The following is a 16,555-nucleotide window of genomic DNA, read 5'->3' as shown; positions in this document are numbered from 1 at the left end:
ATTGAGATAATCATGCAACTTTTGTTCTTTATTCTGTTGATGTGGTGTATTACATTAATTGATTTTCAGATGTTAAACAATCCTTGCATTTCTGAGATAAATCTCACTTGGTCAAGACGTGTAATTCTCATTATATTTTGGATTTGGTTTGCTAGTATTTTGTTGAAGATTTTTGCATCCATATCCATAAGAGATATTGGTCTGTAATTTTCTTTTCTTTTAATGTCTTTGTCTGGTTTGGGCCGCATAAAATAATTTGGGAAATCTTCCCTCGTCTTCTATTTTCTTCAATAGTTTGTGAAGAATTGGTATTAATTCTTTTTTCAATGTTTGGTAGAATTCAGGGGTGAAGCCAATTGGGTGTTGGCTTTTCTTTGTAGGCAGTCTTGTTATTACTGATTCAATCTCTACTTGTTATAGAGCTATTCAGATTGTCTATTTCTCTTGAGTAAGTTTTGATAGTTTGCATCTTTCTAGGAATTTGTCCATTTTATCTAAGTCATCTAACCATTGGTGTACAGTTGTTCAGTCTTCTCTTATAATCCTTTTTATTTCTGCAAAGTGAGAAGTAATGCCCCTTCTTTCATTTCTGATTCTGGTAATGAGTCCTCTTTCACTTGGTCAAACCAGCTAAAGGTCTGTCAATTCTGTTGCTTTTCCCTAAGAACCAACATTTGGTTTCTTTTATTTTCTGTTTTTTCTCTAGTCTCTATTTCTGTTCCTCAATATTTCTGTTCTCCATTGTGCCTCTACTAACTCCTACTCTAATCTGTATTGTTTCCTTCCTAGGTTTAGTTTTGCTCTTTTTTTCCCTGTGTCATTAGGTGCAGATCCAGTTGTTGATTTGAGATTTTTCTTCTTTCTTAATACAGGTATTTGCAGCTATAAATTTCCCTCTGAGCACTGCTTTACCTGTCTTCATAACTTTTGGCATATTTTGTCTTCATTTTCATTTATATCAAGGTATTTTCTGATTTTTCTTTTGATTTCTTCTTGGACCCATTAGTTATTTAGGAGTTTGTTATTTAATTTCCACATAGTTTTGAGTGTCTCAAATTTCCCTTATTATTGATTTCTAATTTCATTCCATTGTGGTCAAAGAATACATTTTGTATTATTTCCATACTTTTAAATTTGTGGAAGTTTGTTTTATGGACTAACACATGGTCTAGCCTAGAGAATGTTCCATATACACTTGAGAAGAAAGTATACTCTGTTATTGTTGGAAAGTATAATCTGTTCTGTATATGACTATTATGCCTAAATGGTTTATGGTGTAGGTCAAATATTCTATTTCCTTGATCTTCTGTATAGTTGCTTTATCCATTATTGAAAGTTGGGCATAAACCTCCAACTTTTATTGTTGAATTACCTATTTCTCCCTTCATTTCTGTCAGTTTTTACTTTATGTACTTTAGGCTCTGTTATTAGGTAGATGGATATATATTTGTACTTATATCTTCCTGATGGATTAACCCTTTTATTGTTATAAAATGCCCTTCTTTGTCTCTAGTGTCTTTTGTTTTTTTAAATTTTTTAAATTGGAGTATAACTGTTTTACAATGCTGTGTTCATTTCTGCTATACAATGAAGTGAATCAGCTATATGTATACATATATACCCTCCCTATTAAACCTCTCTCCCACCCACCCCCATCCCACCCATCTATGTCATCACAGAGCACCAAGCTGAGCTTCCTGTGATTTATAGCAGGTTCCCACTAGCTATCTATTTTACGCATGGTAGTGTATTTATGTCAAATCTAATCTTCTAGTTCATCCCACCCTCCCCTTCCCCCACTGCGTCCACATGTCCGATCTCTACATCTGTGTCTCTATTCCTGCACTGGAACTAGGTTCATCTGTACCATTTTTCTGGATTCCACATGTATGCATTAATATACGATATTTGTTTTTCTCTTCCTGACTTACTTCACTCTGTATGACAGACTGTAGGTCCATCCACATCTCTACAAATGACCCAATTTCATTCCTTTTTAGGGCTGAGTAATATTCCATTGTATATAGGTACCACATCTTCTTTATCCATTCAACAGTCGTTGAACATTTAGGTTGTTTCCATTTCCTGGCTATTGCAAATAGTGCTTAAATGAACATTGTGGTACGTGTGTCCTTTTGAATTACAGTTTTCTCAGGGTATATGCCCAGTAGTGGGATTGCTGGGTCATATGGTAGTTCTCTTTGTAGTTTTTTAAGGAACCTCCATACTGTTCTCCATAGTGGCTGAACCAATTCACATTCCCACCAGCAGTGCAAGAGTGTTCCCTTTTCTCCACACCCTCTCCAGCATTTATTGTTTCTAATAGATTTTTTGATGATGGCCATTCTGACCAATGTGAGGTGATACCTCACTGTAGTTTAGATTTGCATTTCTCTAATAATTAGTGATGCTGAGCATCTTTTCATGTATTTGTTGGCCATCTGTAAGCCTTCTTTGGAGAAATGTCTATTTAGGTCTTCCACCCATTTTTTGATTTGGTTGTTTGTTTTTTTGGTGTTGAGCTGCATAAGCTGTTTGTATATTTTGGAAATTAATCCTTTGTCAGTTGCTTCATTTGCAAATATTTTCTCCCACTCTGAAGGTTGTCTTTTTGTCTTGTTTATGGTTTCCTTGGTTGTGCAAGAGCTTTTAAGTTTCATTAGGTCCCATTTGTTTGTTTTTTTCCATTACTCTAGGAGGTGGGTCAAAGAAGATCCTGCTGCAATTTATGTCAAAGAGTGTTCTGCCTATGTTTTCCTCTAAGAGTTTTATGGTGTCTAGCTTTACGTTTAGGTCACTAATCCATTTTGAGTTTATTCTTGTGTATGGTGTTATGGAGTGTTCTAATTTCATACTTTAACATGTAGCTGTCCAGTTTTCCCAGCACCATTTATTGAAGAGGCTCTCTTTTCTCCGTTTTATATTCTTGCCTCCTTTGTCATAGATTAGGTGTCTGTAGGTGTGTGGGTTTATCTCTGGGCTTTCTATCCTGTTCCATCGATCCATATTTCTGTTTTTGTGCCAGTACCATGCTCTCTTGATCACTGTACCTTTGTAATATCGTCTGAAGTCAGGGAGCCTGATTCCTCCAGCTCTGTTTTTCTTTCTCAAGATTGCTTTGGCTATTCAGGGTTCTTTGTGTTTCCATACAAATTGTAAGGTTTTTTCTCCTAATTCTGCAAAGAATGCCACTGGTAATTTGATAGGGATTGCATTGAATCTGTAGATTACTTTGGGTAGTATAGTCATTTTCACAATATTGATTCTTCCAATCCAAGAATATGGTATATTTCTCCATCTGTCTGTGTCACCTTTTATTTCTTTCATCAGTGTTTTATAGTTTTCTGAGTACAGGCCTTTTTCCTCCTTAGGAAGATTTATACCTATGTATTTTATTCTTTTTATTGCATTGGTAAATGGGATTGTTTCCTTAACTTCTCTTCCTGATCTTTCGTTGTTAGTGTATAGGAATGCAGGAGATTCCTGTGCATTAATTTTGTATCCTGTAACTTTACCAAATTGATTGATGAACTCTAGTAGTTTCCTGGTGGCATCTTTAGGATTTTCTATGTATAGTATCATGTCATCTGCAAACAGTGATGGTTTTATTTCTTCTTTTCCAATTTCTATTCCTTTTACTTCTTTTTCTTCTCTGATTGCCATGGCTAGGACTTCCAAAACTATGTTGAATAATAGTGGTGAGAGTGGACATCCTTGTCTTGTTCCTGATCTTAGAGGAAATGCTTTCAGTTTTTCACCATTGAGAATGATGTTTGCTGTGGGTTTGTCATATATGGCCTTTATTATGTTGAGGTAGATTCCCTCTATGCCCACTTTCTGAAGAGTTTTTATCATAAATCGGTGTTGAATTTTGTCAAAAGCTTTTTCTGCATCTATTGAGATGACCATGTTTTTTATTCTTTAATTTGTTAATATGGTGTATCACATTGATTGATTTGCATATATTGAAGAATCCTTGCATTCCTGGGATAAATCCCACTTGATCATTGTGTATGATCCTTTCAATGTGTTGTTGGATTCTGTTTGCTAGTGTTTTGTTGAGGATTTTTGTATCTATGTGATATTGGCCTGTAATTTTTGTGTGTGTGTGTGACATGTTTGTCTGGTTTTGGTATCAGGGTAATGGTGGCCTCGTAGAATGAGTTTGGGAGTGTTCCTCCCTCTGCTATATTTTGGAAGAGTTTGAGAAGGATAGGTGTTAGCTCTTCTCTAAATGTTTCATAGAATTCGCCTGTGAAGCCATCTGGTCCTGGACTTTCGTTTGTTGGAAGATTTTTAATTACAGTTTCAATTTCATTACTTGTGGTTGGTCTGTTTATATTTTCTAATGCTTCCTGGTTCAGTCTGGAAAGTTGTACCTTCCAAGAATTTGGCTATTTCTTCCATGCTGTCCATTTTATTGGCATATAGTTGCTTGCAGTAGTCCTTATGATCCTTTGCATTTCTGCAATGTCAGTTGTAATTTCTTCCTTTTCATTTCTAATTTTATTGATTTGTGTCCTCTTCCTTTTTTTAAAAAAAATAAATTTATTTATTTATTTACTTTTTGCTGCGTTGAGTCTTTGTTGCTGTGCACAGGCTTTCTCTAGTTGCAGCAAGCAGGGGCCACTCTTCACTGCAGTGCACGGGCTTCCCATTGCAGTGGCTTCTCTTGTTGCAGAGCATGGGCTCCTGATATGCGAAGCCCTGGTGTGTTGGGCTCAGTAGTTGTGGCATGTGGGCTCAGTAGTTGTGGCGCACAGGCTTATTTGCTCCACAGCATGTGGGATCTTCCCAGGCCAGGGCTCGAAACCGTGTGCCCCGCATTGGCAGGCAGATTCTTAACCACTGCACCACCAGGGAAGCCCCTCCTTTTTTTCTTGATGACACTGGCTAAAGGTTTATCAATTTTGTTTTATTCTCAAAGAACAAACTTTTAGTTTTATTCATCTTTGCTATTGTTTTCATTTCTATTTGACTTATTTCTGCTCTGATCTTTATGATTTCTTTCCTTCTACTGATTTTAGGTTTTGTTTGTTCTTCCTCTGTTTGCTTAGGTGTAAGGTTAGATTGTTTATTTGAGATTTTTATTGTTTCTTGAGGTGAGATTGAATTGCCATAAACTTCCCTCTTAAAGCTGCATTTTGCTGCATCCAGTAGGTTTTGGGTCACCACGTTTTTGTTGGCATTTGTTTCTATGTATTTTTAAAATCTCCTCTTTCCTCTTCGATTTCTTCAGTGATCTCTTGGTTATTTAGCAGTGCACTGTTTAGCCTCCATGTGTTTGTGGTTTTTACAGTTTTTTTCCTGTAATTGATTTCTAATCTCATAGCATGTGGTCAGAAAAGATGCTTGATACAATTTCAATTTTCTTAAATTTTCCGAGGCTTGATTTGTGACCCCAGGTGTTATCTATCCTGGCGAATGTTCCATGTGCACTTGAGAAGAAAGTGTATTTGGCCACTTTTGGGTGGAATGTCCTATAAATATCAATTAAATCTATCTGGCCTATTTAAAGCTTGTGTTTCCTTATTTATTTTCTGTCTGGATGCTCTGTCCATTGGTTTAAGTGGGGTGTTAAAGTCCCCCACTATTATTATGTTACTGTCAATTTCTCCTTTTATGGCTGTTAGCATTTGCCTTATCTATTGAGGTGCTCCTGTGTTGGGTGCATAAATATTTATAATTGTTATATCTTCTTCTTGGATTGATCTCTTGATCGTTATGTAGTGTCATTCCTTATCTCTTGTAACAGTCTTTATTTTAAAGTCTATTTTATCTGATATGAGTATTGCTACTCCAGCTTTCTTTTAATTTCCATTTGCATGGAATATATACTTCCATCCCCTCACTGTCAGTCTGTATGTATCCCTAGGTCTGAAGTGGGTCTCTTGTAGACAGCATATATACAGGTCTTATTTTTGTATCCATTCAGCCACTCTGTGTCTTTTGGCTGGAGCATTTAATACATTTACATTTAAGGTAATTATCAATATGCATGTTCCTATTACCATTTTCTTAATTGTTTTGGGTTTGTTTTTGTGGGTCTTTTTCTTCTCTTGTGTTTCTCGCCTATTGAAGTTCCTTTAGCAGTTGTTTTAAAGCTGGTTTGGTGGTGCTGAATTCTCTTGGCTTTTGCTTGTCTGTAAAGCTTTTGATTTCTCTGTCGAATCTGAATGAGATCCCTGAGTAATCTTTGTTATAGATTTTTCCCTTTCATCACTTTAAATATATCCTGCCACTCCCTTCTGGCTTGCAGAGTTTCTACTGAAAAATCAGCTGATTACCTTATGGGGATTCCCTTGTGTGTTATTTTTTGCTTTTCCCTTGCTGCTTTTAATATTTTTTCTTTGAATTTAATTTTTGTTCATTTGATTAATATGTGTCTCAGTGTGTTTCTTCTAGGGTTTATCATGTATGGGACTCTGCGCTTTCTGGATTGGGGTGGCTATTTTCCTTCCCATGTTAGGGAAGTTTTTGACTATAATCTTTTAAAATATCTTCTCAGACCCTTTCTTTTTCTTGTCTTCTTCTTCTGGGACCCCTGTAATTTGAATATTGGTGCATTTAGTGTTGTCCCAGAGGTCTCTGAGACTGTCTTCAATTCTTTTCATTCTTTTTTCTTTATTCTGCTCCTCAGCAGTTATTTCCACCATTCTATCTTCCATCTCACTTATTTGTTCTTCTGCCTCTGTTATTCTGCTATTGATTCCTTCTAGTGTATTTTTAATTTCAGTTATTGTGTTGTTCATCTCTGTTTGTTTGTTCTTTAGTTCTTCTAGGTCCTTGTTAAACATTTCTTGTATTTTCTCGATCTGTGCCTCCATTCTCTTTCTGAGATTTCAGATCATCTTTACTATCATTACTCTGAATTCTTTTTCAGGTAGGTTGCCTATTTTCTCTTCATTTATTTGGTCTTGTAGGTTTTTACCTTGCTCCTTCATCTGTAACATATTATTTTGTCATCTCATTTTTTTTGATGGGTGGGACTGTGTTCCTTTCTTACTGGGTATTTGGCCTGAGGCATCCAGCACTGGAGTTTGCAGGCAGTTGGGTAGAGCCAGGCCTTGGTGCTGGGATGAGGACCTCTGGGAGAGCTCACACTGATTAATATTCCCTGGGGTCTGAGGTTCTCTGTTAGTCCAGTGGTTCGGACTCAGTGCTCACACCACAGGAGCTCAGGCCCAACCCCTGGCCCATGAACCAAGATCCTGCAAGCCACGTGGCATGGCAAAAAAAATAAAAAAAGGAACAGAACAATAACAAGGAATAGAAAAATAAAATAAAACTAGAAAACTGACAGATATATTAGAAAAATAAAAATATAAATCAGAGAACAACTGGAAGGTAAAACAGAACCACAATAGCAAAAAAATAGTCCAGAAAAGTCCTTGGTTGTAGAGGGCAGGCCTTAAGCAGGGGAGGGGTTTAGGCAGGGCCAGGGTCTAGGCTCAGGACCCATGCGGCCAGATAAGGCACTGGGGGATCTGGGGGAAGGGCTTAGGCGGCCTTGGAGCACAGAGGATCAGGCCTGGGACCCCAGCAGGCTCCCCAGGGCCCAAGTGGGCAGGAGAAACACTAGCTGTGTTCCCCTCCAATCCTCTCAACCCCTGAGGGTCTCTCCCCATCCCCGTTGATACCCTCGTGGTCAGTGGGCCTCTCCAGGTGTGGGAACCTCTCCTCTCCCCCAGCCAGCCCTCAGGGGCACCAGTCCCATCCCACCTCCACTTCTCCTATCCCCTCGCTCACCCCCACATCCTACCCAGTTGCTTGGGGATTCCTCCCATCCTCTTGGGTGTCAAGGTCCCCCACCAGAGTCTGGTAGGTGCCCTAGTTGTGATGCAAACTCCATGTCCTCTTACTCCAACCCCTACTGTATTTTGTTTTAAAGTCTATTTTATCTGATATCAACAGAGCCACTCCAGCTTTCTTGTGGTTGCTGTTTACATGATATATCTTTTTTCCATCTTTTTACTTTCAAGTTATTTGTGTCTGAATCTAAAATGTGTCTCCTATAGACAACATATAGGTGGATCGTGCTTTTTATCCATCTGACACTCTGCCTTTTGATTGGATTGTTTAATTCATTTACATTTAGTGTTGTTATTGATATAGTTATATTTACATCTGCCATTTTACTTTTTATTTTCTATATTTTTGAGTACTTTTTAATGGTTGCTCTAGGGTTTAACATACACATCTTTTAAAATTTATTTTATTGAAGTATAGTTGATTTACAATGTTGTGTTAATTTCTACTGTACAGCAAAGTGGTTCAGTTATACATATGTATACACACAGTTATACATATGTATACACACAGTTATACATATGTATATACAGTTATACATATGTATACATCATATATATATTGAATATAGTTCCCTATATAGTAAGAACTTGTTGTTTATCATGTACATCTTAACTTATTAGAATCAACTTCAACTGTATATTAGCTTAATTCCAGCAACGTATAGAAATATTATTCCTATATAGCTCTATTCCCTTTCTCCCCTTTGTGGTATTACTGTTATACATATATTACATCTATTAATGTTACAAACCCAACAATACATTGTTAAAATTATTACTCTACCATCTGTCATTATTTTCCTAGCTATTACAGCTTTGCTCCCACCCACCTCCTTTGTGCTAGTATTAGCAGATATAGTCTAGATATATTACATTTCTATATGTTGTAGGCCAAACAATACATTAGATACATATTATTTTATACAATTGGTTTTTAAATCAGTTAAGAGAAAAAAGGGAAAAAATAGGAATTTATCTTTTATAATTACATAATTACCTTTGCTAGTGCTCTATTTTTGTTCATGTGTATTTGAATTACCATCTGGGGTCACTTGCTTTCAATCTGAAGAACTTAGGTATTTCTTGTAAGTTAGTTCTGCTAGCAACAAATTCTCTCAGAGTTTATCCAAGAAAGTCTATTCTGCCTTTGTTTTTGAAAGACAGCTTTGCTGGATATAGGACTCTTGGTTGAGAGGCTTTTTATTTATTTCTTTCAGTACTTTTAATATTATCCCACCACCTCTGGCCTCCACAGCTTCTGCAGGGAAGTCAGCTGTTAATCTTTCTGGGGTTCCCTTGTAAGTTATATATAATTTTTCTCTTGCTGCTTTCAAGATTTTCTCCTTGTCTTTTGCTTTCAGCATATTTAAGATGATGTGTCTGTTTGTGGGTCTCTCCATTTATCCTACTTAGAATTTTTTGTGCTTCCTAGATATGTAAATTTTTATTTCTCAGTAAGTTTTGGAAGTTTTCAACTATTATTTCTTTGAATTTTTTTTCTTCTCTCTCTTCTCTTTCTGCTACTCCCATTATACATATGTTGGTGCAGTTAATGGTGCTCCTCCATTTGCTCCTGGCTGGGAAAGGAGGTCTCTGCCTGGTACCCCACTCCAGGAAATCCTTCCACCTAATGATAATGGTGCTGGGGGACTGTTCCTTATTACTCTGAGGCTGTGTTCATTTTTTTTCATTCTTTTTTTCATTGTGTTCTTCAGTTTGCATAATCTGTATCAATCTCTTCAATTGGCAGGTTTTTCTTCCTGCCAATTCAAACCTACTGTTGAGACCCTCTAGTGAATTTTTTATTTTAGTTACTGTACTCTTCAATTCTAGAACTTCCATTTTCAAAAAATAATTACTATCTATCTATTGATGTTCTCTATTTGCTGCAACTTGTATTAAAAAACAAAATTCAACTGAGTAAAACTGAAGATCTAGTTGCCTTTATTCAATAATTCATGAATCGGATAGCATCCCATGTAGCAAGTAGAAATGTGCTCTGAGAAGCTGCACAAATTGGAAAGTTTTTATAGGTAGAAAGAGGGTATGACAAATAAGTAAAAGAATAGATTGTTTCAGGCAAGGTTACATTCCCTTAGGGAAAGGCAGGGATCTTAGGGAGTTTACCTCACTAATACTAACCAGGAAATTCCAGACTGATTGGTTTAAAATCCACTCCTGGGAGAGGCTGAAACTGCAGTTAGGTCAGGTATTATGTCTTACTGGGGCTTAACACAAGTGTCTCCATTTGGGGCTTTTTTTTTTTTTTTTAACAATTCTCCTTTGATCTCTCCCTGAGATATGTAATCAAAATTTAAGGCAGTAGCACCACTCTCAATTTACCACTCTATGGTTCTCACAACTTTCATTGATCCTTGATTTTTGCTTTTTGGGTTTTTTTTTGTTTTTTTTTTTTCCTGAACATCTGTGGTATTCACAGGTCACGACTTCAGGTTCACATTTTTTAAGTAGGTCACTTCCTCCATTTCTTTTTCAGTGTTCCAATCTGAGGGAGGTCATTTCTTGGTGGTTAGTGACTACAAACATGCATTTAAAGCTTTTGAGAGGACACAACACACCAGAGAGGTTATTATGATTATTATAAGTAGGATAATTCTCAACATTCATAAAGCATTTGGAGCTATGGTCCCCATGACCCAAACCAACCAAAATCAAATAAGTCAAAAAAAGACCCCATTGGACTTCCCTGGTGGCACAGTTGAGAGTCCGCCTGCTGATGCAGGGACACGGGTTCATGCCTTGGTCCGGGAAGATCCCACATGCTGCGGAACGGCTGGGCCCGTAAGCCATGGCCTCTGAGCCTGTGCATCCGGAGCCTGTGCTCCGCAACGGGAGAGGCCACAACAGTGAGAGGCCCACGTACCGCAAAAAAAAAAAAAAAAAAAAAAGACCCCATTGAAGGGTCTTTTTAAGCCAAATGGCTTGTTCAGTGATTTATGTGACTGAGCTTCAGCTTCCCCAGAAGTGTCAATTCAGGTGCAGCAGGTGGTGTAGGCCACAGCACAGACATCTCCTTGCTCAGCTTAAAGATAATCCAACTTTGGTTAGAGAGTGTAAGGATCTTTGCCGGGCAGCCAGTATCTTAGCAATTGAATCTGCAGTGTCTCCAAGAATTAGGAATGGTTTCTAATCATACTCTCATTTGTGTTTACTTCCACATAAGGGGTTAGTCAGGTTTTTAGCACAAATGGGAAGAGAATCTTCTAGTCTGAAATAAAAAGTTGTTCTAAATTCCAGAGGTTACTCCCTTCAGCAGTGGTCTGGGAGGTATGGGTGATGGCATTATCTTTCCAGGCCAATGCCAGAGTAAAGGAAAGAAAGGGAAGAAGAGAAGTATTAAGTCTTGATTCAGCATCTTGGGTGGAAGCAGATTTCATTGATGCTGGCATATTTTACAATAGAGATAACCTGAATTTGACTAGTAAGCCCAGGTAGAATAAAAGTTGTTTATCTGCATTATAGTCAATGTTGATAACTCTAAAAACATGTCTGTTTTAATTAAGCCAACGAACTTAAACTAGCTTTAATACTGAATGTTTTCTCGGACCACATGAACCTGAAAAGCATTTGGGTTAGTTTATATTTCTGAGAGTTTTTAGAATAACCAACCCATAATTTATATAAGTTCTTGTTTGTTTTTAAAGCAACTGAATAGAGCTCTTTTACAAATTAATTTTAGTAATATCATCCAGAGGTAGGAAATAACACACGTCAACCACACATGTATATAGAAACAGGAACATATTATACAAATGCAAACAGAGACCTCATAGCTTCGTTTTAAAATTTTAGTTACACAAGACAGGTATGATGATGTGAAAATCACTATTTATAAAAAAACAGTTGGAATAAGTTAAGTTCTTCTGTTCAAATAGCTAAAGCTTTTTCTCCTAATATTTATGGAGAAGACACATGATTTTTCATTTGTCTAAATTCAAATGACCTTTCCCCCTTTCGTTCTCCTGATTAGAATTACCTCTCTGAAGATTGTGCTTTAAAGAAATGGCCTAGATAAGAGTTAATATTTACAGCTCAAAGGCACAGGAAAAGAATGCAGTTTCCTCCAAGGACTTTGGTTTCCTAAGGCCAATATTGAAAAGCTTTTTGAGATGAATAAGGGAGGTTTGAGGATTGGTTAACAAGGATTGGTGGTTTCTGGAAGCACACCTCTGATCCTGGAAAGACTAGACTTGTAAAACAAGGACAGCTGTTTTTAATTTCTCATAGAATTGTATTGCTGCCTAAATGATATCAAAGGACTGTCAGACCCATCCACCTATGTTGGAATATTTTTCTTCCTCTCTTGGTACAATTAGCTTAGGGGAGAAGGCTTTAAGAAAAGTACTAACAGGCTGGGAACGTCGGCTTCCAATCTGGCCAAATTTCTGATCATAGAGTTATTAAATCCTTTCAAATATCTTGTCAGGCTTCAGCTGGAACAAAGAGTAAACATTTCTGGCCGTACTGAATTGGATTTAGGAGGTGTTCTTAAAGAGGGTGCAGAAGATATTATCCTCACAAGATCTTAGAGCCACTCCCAAAGATAGCCAAAAGGAAGACTTAGATAATGACCAACAGTTGTCCCTGGGAGAGAAAGAATCAATAACCAGTGTGTCTGGATTTGGACAGGAGGGGACATGAAATTTTACTTTCCTCTCTCAACTGGTCACTACAGACAGGGATTACCAGGATGAGCACTCAAATAAAAGAGGATAGAGGGGAGCAATAGAAATTACATCAGTCTTGGAAATTCCCTGGGGTCCAGTGGTTAGGACTCTGTTCTCTCACTGCTGAGGGCCTGGGTTCGCTCCCTGGTCAGGGAACTAAGATCCCACAAGCTTTGCAATGCGGTCCAAAAGAAAAAAAAAAAAAGACAGACAGAAAGAAATGATATCAGTCTTACTGTTTTTATCTTGTTTTGTTTTTAGGTACCTCTTGTGTCTTTAATTTTTAATTAGCATTTTTCAATAAATATTTTAATGAAGCTACTTCGTAATTTTGAAGGCTTTTGGAGGCTTCTGCAAACCAATTAAAATAGGTTATCCTGTTCTGTTTGTTTGATATGGGAACCCTTACTTTTTTTTATAGGCCATTAGGATTATATTTTATGATTTTTTAAACAGATATTAATGTGAGAGATATTGACAACTAGAATCCATGGCTAAAAGGGAAGTATATAGGGCTTCCCTGGTGGCACAGTGGTTGACAGTCCGCCTGCCGACTCAGGGGACACAGGTTTGTGCCCCGGTCCGGGAAGATCCCACATGCCGCGGAGCGGCTGGGCCCGTGAGCCATGGCCGCTGAGCCTGCACGTCCGGAGCCTGTGGTCCGCAACGGGAGAGGCCACAACAGTGAGAGGCCGCAACAGTGAGAGGCCCGGCATACCGCAAAAAAAAAAAGGAAGTATATAAAGTGTTAGAATAATAGTCACATGGAAATCATATAGTATACTTTCTTAAATTGAAAAAAAGAAGTGAAAGACAAATCAAAGATGCAAGAGTTAAATTATATAATTGATATAAAATAATCTGTTGTATTTTCTATCCTACACTTGATTATTTTTGTATGACTTTTATAGATGCAGTCCTTCTAATAGTTTATAGTTGACTCTCACAGAATTTCTATGGGATGGAACTAATCATATTCCTTGCTACCTTCTCACTCCTTCCTTTGCAACCTATATTTAATATTCCATGGATATACAATTATATGTATTTTTATTTTTTAGTTTTCCATTATGGTTTATTACAGGATATTGAATACCCTGTGCTGTACAGTAGAACCTTGTTGTTTATCTGTTTTATATATAGTAGTTTGTATCTCCTAATCCCAAACTCCTAATTTATCCCTCCCCCACCCCTTTTACCCTTTGGTAACTGTAAGTTTGTTTTCTATCTGTCTGTGAGTCTGTTTCTGTTTTATAAATAAGTTCATTTGTGTCATATTTTAGATTCCACATATAAGTGATATACAGTATGTGCCTTTTACTTTCTGACTTACATCATTTAGTGTGATAATCTCTAGATCCATCCATGTTGCTGCAAATGGCATTATTTCATTCTTTTTCATGGCTGAGTAGTGGTCCACATACACAATGGAATACTTCCCATGGTGCAGGGGCTGAGGGGGGGTGGCGGCTAAATCTCACTGCACCAAATTGTGTCCCCCGACACTCCCTGAACTTCGGGTAGTAAGTGTTAATTTCAGCTGCCATCACCACTGTGGTCTTAAGAAATATGGATCCCTTTTGCATACCAGAACTCAGTGAAGACACTCTACTCTTCCCTGCAGTACAGCTGAAACCAGGATAGCTGGTTCAAATAAGACTCTACAGAAAACTTAAAAGAGAAATGCACTCAGAAGAAGCATGGCACATGGCTGGCTGACACAGGCTAGATCTGCCCAGGCTGCTGCTACCTAGAGGCACTCACCACTTGGGATCATACAACACCTTCTCAAAGTCCTGACTCCAGAGAGCAGGGGTGCTCCCTTCTGCCTAGCTGGCCTCCTGCTCAGTTTCAGGTCCCTACTCATTCTTCCACAGGCCCTCCCCGGGCACCTAGCCTGCAGCAGATGCTCTGCACACACTGGGGGTACAGTGGTGGTACAGAGCTGCTGCCCACACAGTGCATGGTCTACGGGAGGCAGCCAACAGATAACCAAGCCACTGACAGATGGCAGTAAGTGCTGGAAAGGAATAACTGAAGTCTCACTGAGGAGGCAACATTTACTGAGATCTGAAGTTTGGGGAGCCAATGCCTTGAAAAACAAAGAGAACATTCCAGGTAAAAAGAACAGTAAGTGCAAAGGCCCTGAGACAGGAAGGAGAGACAGCAAGACAGCCACCGTGGCTGGAGTGGAAAGACCAAGGGAAAGGGAGCGCTGACAGGAGGTGGAGAACAGGGCGGCCAACACACAGGGTCTTGCAGGTCTTGCTAACTGCGAGAGAAGCTTCTGAAGGGTTTGAATCAGTAGCAGGACATGGTATGATTTATATTTTAATTTAGAGCTCCCTCTCTGGCTGCTCTGTGGAACAAGTCAAGAGACTGAAGCTGTCTTCCAAACACAGTATGGTAGTGGTGCAGTAAAGTGAAAGAAATGGACACCGTGGACACTTATTTTGGAGGGAGAACCCACAGACTTGCTGATGGATTGGGAGGGTGTCTCCTGATCTGTGACTCATCCCCCAACAGCAATTCTTCCTACTCCCAAGGGCTAGGTTCACAGGCTTCAACAGGACAACCGGACGAGAACACAGACGGTGACTCTCCTTGCTGAAAGCCTGCACTCAGGAGCGAGGGGGTGTCGGAGGACAGCTGTTCTTCCCTCCCAAGGACAGCGAAGAATGGAGGCATGGGTGGGAAGTGTGCATACCAGGTATGGAATGGTCAGGAAGGATCCCCAGAGGAGTAAGCTGAGGGGGGGCCTTCAAGGTGCAGATTTGGCTGAGTCACCGTGCAATGCCCATCAACTGAACCTCCAACACACTAGTATTGCCTTATGCTTGTACAGAGCTTTGTACTTTGTACATAAACGCTGGCATGCCATTGTCCCAGCCCCCTGAGTTGTTATGAGGAGATAGCACAGGGCCTGCAAGGAGAGGAGATGATACTGAGGCAGGGTCCCTTATGATGCAGAGCTAGGAGCACACATGGCTTAGGGAAGGAGACGGGCTACAGGAACTGGACCCCAAATGGAGGGAAGAGGAGAGAATGACCACTGTTCCAGCATCCATCCTACACCAGCTGGTGTGCTGGGGCGTGGCAAGGACCTCTCATTTCATCCTCACCATCGTTAATACAACGAGCTGCCTAGGGCTTGGAGGAGTGGTGATGCTGGGGATGGGGGCGATCAGCAGCCCTGCTTAGCCCTCGTCAGTCCTTACTGGGACTTCCTCTCACACTGCTCACTGATTATCGCGCTTGTTTGGAGCAGTGGCGGTACCTCACCCTCCCTCTAGGCACACTCCAAGAACCTACAGAATGCTCACGGGCGTCTGGGAGCGTCGGAGGAAAAGGCAACTCTCGTCCCTAATCCCTGCCCCCTCCCCCACATCGACAACAAAATGTGAAAAACCCTAGAATCCTTGGAGCTACGTCAAGGCTCCCATTTTCGATCGTGCCTGTCACTGGATTTTCCCAGACACTTCCTAAAATCATTTGGCGTGGACCGTGCCTCGACTTTTGATGGCTTCTTAATCAGAAGTATGCAGAGCACCGCCGGCATACTCCTGCTGGCCGGCTGTCCCGAGGGTCGCGGGCGCCGAGTGTTCCCAGCGCACAGCCCCCGAGGCAGGCCCGGGGAGGAGGGGCGCGTCCCGACCAAGCGCGCTCCCCGACACGGCTCGCAGGGCTGAGCGTGACCTCCCGCCTACACTCCTGCCCCAGACGGGCAAGGACGCGCAGTCTGAGCTGGGTCCTAGAAGGAAAAAGTGAGCGCCCGCCGGTTCTACTCACTGTCGTGCCTGCGGGGTGCCGGCCGCCTCCCTCCGAGGATGCGCCCGTCCTAACATACGCGCGCCAAGGCCGGCAGCAGGGCGCGGCCCTGCGGGCACCGATAGCTGCCCAGGGCCCCGCGCGCCGCGCCTGCCGCCACCGCCCCAGGTCTGCGTGCGCGCGTGCGTGAGCGCGTGCCGACCGGGCCCGCGACCCACACCGGGGTCGGCGCCGCGGCACAGCGCCCGCGGGGCGGCCGGGAGCCGGCGGCGAGCGGAGGCGCCGCGT

At 40.4% G+C, this 16,555-nt stretch overlaps 1 protein-coding gene across 2 annotated transcripts in view; it reads left to right on the top strand.

Annotated features, from left to right (window-relative positions):
* ARHGEF4 (Rho guanine nucleotide exchange factor 4) overlaps positions 1 to 16,555 on the top strand; it is a 113,544-nt gene that overhangs the window by 18,159 nt on the left and 78,830 nt on the right. The window contains exon 1 of one of the 2 annotated variants that reach the window (XM_029225280.1): positions 16,507 to 16,546. The exons of the other annotated variant lie outside the window; for it this stretch is intronic. The gene's annotated coding sequence lies outside the window, so the exon portion shown is untranslated. Of the gene's footprint in view, positions 1 to 16,506; positions 16,547 to 16,555 lie in introns of those variants that run through there. 2 annotated transcript variants of the gene reach the window in all.

The sequence above is a fragment of the Monodon monoceros genome, unplaced genomic scaffold (assembly GCF_005190385.1).
Source record: "Monodon monoceros isolate NGI ecotype Baffin Bay Population unplaced genomic scaffold, NGI_Narwhal_1 Super_Scaffold_16, whole genome shotgun sequence".
NCBI classification, from domain to species: Eukaryota; Metazoa; Chordata; class Mammalia; order Artiodactyla; family Monodontidae; genus Monodon; species Monodon monoceros.
This window is presented reverse-complemented; position numbering and strand designations above follow the sequence as displayed.